Source organism: Anopheles coluzzii (assembly GCF_943734685.1).
Source record: "Anopheles coluzzii chromosome X unlocalized genomic scaffold, AcolN3 X_unloc_26, whole genome shotgun sequence".
Classification (NCBI taxonomy): domain Eukaryota; kingdom Metazoa; phylum Arthropoda; class Insecta; order Diptera; family Culicidae; genus Anopheles; species Anopheles coluzzii.
Window position 1 is genome coordinate 55,001 of NW_026054454.1, and position 7,500 is coordinate 62,500.

The following is a 7,500-nucleotide window of genomic DNA, read 5'->3' on the forward strand; positions in this document are numbered from 1 at the left end:
ATATCAACTCACCACTCCCCGAGGGATCCGCAGAATTGCTTCTGGGTCCCGTATCGTTATTTGCGATTCGTGTTTGCATTACACTACATTGAACTATTCCAACTTGTTTATCCGCATGGCGAACATTTGCTGCATTGAACATTAAAGTTCCACTTCGCTCTCCCCTACGTGGGTCTGAGCTTCACTCTCAGGGAAAAAATATGCCACATTGGTTAGGGAAACCCGGTTTCATCACGCTATGTGCCCTGCACCACCAGCTTAGCGTGAATGCTTCGAGTTTCCCTAAGAAGTTCGATTGGTCTTGCAGAGTTTAAAGACAACGAAGCTTAGTTTCAAGCAATGATTTAATATACGCGTATTAAAAACCCTTAACTGTTACAACTTTTATGCTTGAAACCATCGCAACGAAGTCTTTGGGTCCGTAGACCCGTGATGTACTGCTCCAGGAAACGTTTTGAAAGAGTGGAAACTCAAAATCATAGGTTAAGATCATCGGCAGAACCCACCAGACACCACTTTTGCTTCATAAGTTCGGCCTATAGTCATATGACGATTTTCATCGGGGAGGGGACGTATGACCCAAACGGGGGCTTATATGACCCACGGACACTGCAAACCATGCTCCTACGACTAAATAGAGGTTAAAACTACGATTTGGTGAAATCTTCATTTTTGACCTCGGAGCAAGGTACCTTCCCTATAGTAGGCAATGAGTAAATGATCATAATCCCAGGAGGGCAAAAAATGGGAACCCGAGAGGAAAGCGCTGTTGGCGCGCCTAAGCTAGTGGCCCGTAGAGTAAAAAGGGTACCCCCAACAAAGTTGTCGTTTCACGTTCTGGTTTCACTTTTCATCATCTAGGGTGCGTTCCTGACACGTTTTGAGGGGTTTTAGCAAAAAAAAATTTTTCGACTACTCGAGCTCTCTGGCCCGTTCGGTGCACATTTTTGAAAAAAGCTAGGGAGCTGCCCCTAGGTTCGGGGTGTCACAAAATGTTGAAAAGTGGTCGAAAAACCACTATCCAGAATCGGATGTAGAATCGTTAGACGAACTTAAAATTGTTCTACGACACCCATCTGCGACGTTTAGTATTCGAGATATGGCCCGTCCTAGGTCTGACCGAGCAATTTTTGTTCCGCGCACTTTGTGCACCGTACACTTTGATGTTTGTATGAAAAAGTACCCTACCTAGGGACGCGTAGAGCAAATTTGTACCCCCGGGCATGTTGTCGATTGACGTTCTGGTTGCACTTTTCATCATCTAGGGTGCGTTCCTGACACGTTTTGAGGGGTTTTAGCAAAAAAAAAATTTTCGACTACTCGAGCTCTCTGGCCCGTTCGGTGCACATTTTTGAAAAAAGCTAGGGAGCTGCCCCTAGGTTCGGGGTGTCACAAAATGTTGAAAAGTGGTCGAAAAACCACTATCCAGAATCGGATGTAGAATCGTTAGACGAACTTAAAATTGTTCTACGACACCCATCTGCGACGTTTAGTATTCGAGATATGGCCCGTCCTAGGTCTGACCGAGCAATTTTTGTTCCGCGCACTGTGTGCACCGTACACTTTGATGTTTGTATGAAAAAGTACCCTACCTAGGGACGCGTAGAGCAAATTTGTACCCCCGGGAATGTTGTCGATTGACATTCTGGTTGCACTTTTCATCATCTAGGGTGCGTTCCTGACACGTTTTTAGGGGTTTTAGCAAAAAAAAATTTTTCGACTACTCGAGCTCTCTGGCCCGTTCGGTGCACATTTTTGAAAAAAGCTAGGGAGCTGCCCCTAGGTTCGGGGTGTCACAAAATGTTGAAAAGTGGTCGAAAAACCACTATCCAGAATCGGATGTAGAATCGTTAGACGAACTTAAAATTGTTCTACGACACCCATCTGCGACGTTTAGTATTCGAGATATGGCCCGTCCTAGGTCTGACCGAGCAATTTTTGTTCCGCGCACTTTGTGCACCGTACACTTTGATGTTTGTATGAAAAAGTACCCTACCTAGGGACGCGTAGAGCAAATTTGTACCCCCGGGCATGTTGTCGATTGACGTTCTGGTTGCACTTTTCATCATCTAGGGTGCGTTCCTGACACGTTTTGAGGGGTTTTAGCAAAAAAAAAATTTTCGACTACTCGAGCTCTCTGGCCCGTTCGGTGCACATTTTTGAAAAAAGCTAGGGAGCTGCCCCTAGGTTCGGGGTGTCACAAAATGTTGAAAAGTGGTCGAAAAACCACTATCCAGAATCGGATGTAGAATCGTTAGACGAACTTAAAATTGTTCTACGACACCCATCTGCGACGTTTAGTATTCGAGATATGGCCCGTCCTAGGTCTGACCGAGCAATTTTTGTTCCGCGCACTGTGTGCACCGTACACTTTGATGTTTGTATGAAAAAGTACCCTACCTAGGGACGCGTAGAGCAAATTTGTACCCCCGGGCATGTTGTCGATTGACATTCTGGTTGCACTTTTCATCATCTAGGGTGCGTTCCTGACACGTTTTGAGGGGTTTTAGCAAAAAAAAAAATTTTCGACTACTCGAGCTCTCTGGCCCGTTCGGTGCACATTTTTGAAAAAAGCTAGGGAGCTGCCCCTAGGTTCGGGGTGTCACAAAATGTTGAAAAGTGGTCGAAAAACCACTATCCAGAATCGGATGTAGAATCGTTAGACGAACTTAAAATTGTTCTACGACACCCATCTGCGACGTTTAGTATTCGAGATATAGCACTTTGTAGGTCTGACCGAGCAATTTTGTACTGAAATGTATGGTGAACATGTAATTCATTAAATAACATTGACTTGCATCGTGCCCTACTTCATCGGCACAGCTGTTATTGACTATCTTTAGTGGAAATGGATTGAGTTTGACCATTTTAAGCCCATTTCCTATGCCGTGCACCAACATTGTGTACCGATCAGGGAAAGTACGCTACGTACGCGTTCATGGATGTCGATGTTGGTACAAGTTGCCTTTCGGGATAGCCGTGCACCAAAACTGTGTACCGATCAGGGAAAGTACAAGACGGAGGGTGCAGCTCGAGCGTACGCGTTCATAGATGTCGATGTTGGTACACTTGCACCAAAATTGTGTACCAATCAGGGAAAGTACAACACGGAGGGCGCAGCCCGGGCGTACGCAATCATGGATGTCCATGTTGATACAATCTACGTGTACGTACCTAGTTTTTGTAGGAAAAGTTGCAATTAAGTGCTTGCATGCTTAAAATGCTCATCTCAACCGGTCACCTTTTGGCCTGCCCTTTTATAACAGAAACCTAGAAAGATACTCGAGATTTTTGTGTTTTTCCATTCGCCCGGGACGACGAAATGAGCTATGTGCACATCGTGCAGAAAATTGTCTTCGCCACGCATGTTTTTGTCCATCCACTCATATAATCACCCGCATTTGTGTTCAACACGGACGGCGCAGCCCGAGCGAACGCGTTAATGTTTATGTTTGTACACACTGCTTGTACGATTCTAGGATTTGGTAATTGCGTCACAGTGCCCGACCGTCGCGGACACCATTCTTGGACAGAAGTCCTAGTACGTAGAGTACTTTCCCTAGGTATGTGCTCGTTCGTGACTATCGTTGCGTGCTTACGGACACGCTTGGGTATGTTTACCATACAAGGTTTACTAGGGAAACCTGGGAAGGACGCTTGCCCTCCCGTCGCGGACACCATTCTTGGAAAGAAGTCCTAGTACGTAGCGTTCCTTATTTTACTTGATCAGTTTGTAATGCATTCGCTTTGTTCCATCGACTTCTGCTACTGCTCACTAAGGGGTGTTCGTTTGCGATGTGTACGATAAGCAACTGTCTATCGTAACCAGCAGTTAATCAACACTTTTTACCCAAGTCATAGCAACATAGAGTACTTTTCCTAATCGGTACACAATTTTGGTGCACCTCTAACCTCGCCGGCACTTTATCGTTACGTTTTGTGCACAACCTAGGGACGTGGTGTAAGTTTCATGATTTTTATGTTTGATTTGGTTTATTATGATTGAAAAATACGCTACGTCCCAGAAATTGGAGCTCGACTACTTCCTCCATGTGGCGAAAAAAGTTACTGGGCAACGCCTAGCTTATGCCCCATTTGTACTTCAATTTTCATTATCAGGTTTGAAAAATACGCTAAGTCCCAGAAATCTGAACTCGAATACTTTTGCCACGTGGCGCCAAAAGCTACTGAGAAACGCCTAGCCTTTTACCCATTTATAATTTAGTTTTCGTTATAAGTTTTGAACAATACGCAAAGTTCCAAGAATCTGAACTCGAGTACTTTTTACATGTGCCGCCAAAAGCTACTGAGCAACGCCTAGGTTGATACATTTTTGGTACATGGAGTGTATGCATGCAGGCGTACTGCCGTGCTAGACCGGAAAATCGATCTTGCTACTAGAACGTAAAGTAATTCCCCTAGATAGGTGCTTTTGCATGCCTCTGATCGACGACCATGCAACGTGCGACACGCGTAGCTAGGCTTCCCCAAACAAATTTCCTAGAATAGCACCAAATTGCACACTTTCAGGGGTATATTTTGGTACCGTGTACCGTGCATGGTACAAGTATCAGTAGCTCGTGCAATTTATTTTGCATCGTGTTGCGGTTGCTGGTGCGTCGGGATAGGAGTGTTTCGAGACTTTCGCCAAGCGTTGGTGCCATTTGGTGGATAATTAATGTTCTAGCCACAATAAACGTGCCACATAATGCCAATAAGGAAAAAGCCGATTTCTAGGAACTTCCAGTCAGAATGTTTGCCATCAGCGCTTTCCTGTCGAGTTCAGGATCTGGGACTTAGCGTTTTTTTTCCACGATCCAATCCAACGACCAGATCGTGAATAAACAATACATACAACAGTGCATCCCTTTAAAGTAGGAAAAAGCCGAATTCTAGGGAGCTCCAGTCCAAAAGGTTGTCATCAGCGCTCTCCTCTCGAGTTCAAGATTTGGGACTTAGCGTTTTTTTCGCGATCCAGCCAAAAGACCAGATCGTGAAATAAACAATTAATATAACTGTACTAGTACATCCCTTCAACTGAAGCAAGTGCACCATACATGACCCGTACGCCAATCATCCATGCACATGACACGTCAACTAAGTCAACACATGACACAACTTGGACAACTGACGGGTAAGTAGGTCATCTCGTACACGACGACACATCGACCAAACCAGGTCAACACGTCACATGCACAAGACATCCTACTACCAAGGCCGACCACCTCGACACACAACGTGTTAACCGAACATGGTCTACAACACCATCATGTGCAAGGCAACCGGCCCAAACGGATCAACTTATACAACTTGTAACGAGCATGTGTGTAAGCTTACTGGTTTGGTCGGCACGTTTCTCACATCAAGACAATCAAGTCCAGAAGGAGGCACGCCGACAAGCTCACTAGTGTTACGTGTTCCGCTCCATACCGTGTCAAGTCACTCGTCTGACACGGAAGTAGCCAGCTCTTGTCCACTAGTGTTAAGGAACGGTCTCCAGACCAAGTCAAGTCACTCGTCTGACAAGGAAAGAGCACGCACCAAGCTTCACCAGAGCACGGTACCACGGTCCCCAGACCAAGATGGTTCGTTATGCCATCGAGGAAGGGGCACGCGATCCCTTGCTACACTCAACTAAGTACACTCTTGCTCTCACAAAAGTATCCCCTGTGTCGACGTGGTCCCCAGACCAAGACGAGCTTGCGCACATCGAGGAAGGGGCACACGGACAAACCACCAAGCATGGGTCGCCTGAGAGGATCGATGCGAACGCATCTCTACAACTCGCAGCTCCCAGCCTGAAGTCCCGTCGTTTGCGGGCGGTTGATAGGTGTCGAAACTAGGTATATCCACGTTGGGCAGAGCTCAAGCCAACGGCGTTCCCAGTTACGGTACTAACACGTGCAGCGAACTCCACTCGTTGCGGCCTAGGTATAGCGGGATGAGACGCCGGGCTGCAGACGCAGACTCCAACGGATCTCAGAGGGTTGTTAGGCCCGCTAGCTTCCGAACACCTAATGGGTTTGAGAAGCGCTATCAGCTCGGATTGGCTACGACCTTAGAGGCGTTCAGGCATAATCCAGCGGACGTAGCGTCATACCAAAGTCCGGTCGGACTAGTATTGAGCCAGTGGTCCGTACCTGTGGTTCCTCTCGTACTGCACAGGAATTCCGTTAAGATAGCGACTATAAGCACACACCAGTAGGGTAAAACTAACCTGTCTCACGACGGTCTAAACCCAGCTCACGTTCCCTTGAAAGGGTGAACAATCCTACGCTTGGTGAATTTTGCTTCACAATGATAGGAAGAGCCGACATCGAAGGATCAAAAAGCCACGTCGCTATGAACGCTTGGCGGCCACAAGCCAGTTATCCCTGTAGTAGTGTCAAACGTGAGGTCGTACTGTACCGACACGTTGTGTTTGGGCTCCGAAAAAAGGACTTAAAAACAGTGCAAAATCGTCGTTAATCGACTTTAATAGTATGAAAAACGTGCTCAGGGCACCTCATTTACCCTTTAAGAGCGTTATCAAGTGTTTTTAAGGCGAAAATTCAACAAAAATCGTGCATTTGTGTTTGTTGCCTATGAACCCCCCACCATGTGTTTGTGTGACATGGTGTGAAAGCAGAAAATCGAAAAAAGTGCCCAAAAAGTGCCAGAATTGCACGATTTTAGTGTAAACAGTGCATCTGAGCACGAAAAAAGGTGTTAAGAAGTGATCCGCGCATGAAAAAACCACAAAATTGTGGAAAAAAAGTTTTGCGTCATCCAGCCCATACTGGGCCAAGTAATCGCCGGATCTGTGTTTTCAGCGATATAATTTGCCCAGATTCTCGCCGGGTGTGGTTTTTAAGGCCATCGGGTGGCCAAAGAACGTTCATCCAGTGAAAACCGATCGAAAATCGGCCGTTTGTGACCGAAAAAAAGTGAAGTAATATTTAATATTATTCGGTGAACAAATTTACGAAAATTCGGTTCCAGGTGAAATTGGGTGAAATTGGGTGGGTTGACTGTACGGCCCCTGATGGCCCCTGAGTTAAGGTGCCGTTACACGAGTAACCATAGTTTAGGTGACCATCGACGTGCGGAAAATTTTTGTGACATCGGCCTATTGCGAATGCTCACCGTGTGTTTGTGTGACGTGGTGCAAAAGAAGAAATTCGAAAAAAGTGCCCAAAATGTGCCTGAGTTGCACTATTTTAGTGTAAATAGTGTATCTGAGCACGAAAAAAGGTGTAAAGAAGTGATCCGCGCATGAAAAAACCACAAAATTGTGAAAATAGTTTTGCGTCATCCAGCCCATACTGGGCCAAGGTTTCGCCGGATCTCTGTTTGCAGGGATATAATTTGCCCAGATTCTCGCCGGGTGTGGTTTTTAAGGCCATCGGGTGGCCAAAGAACGTTCATCCAGTGAAAACCGATCGAAAATCGGCCGTTTGTGACCGAAAAAAAGTGAAATAATATTTAATATTATTCGGTGAACAAATTTATGAAAATTCG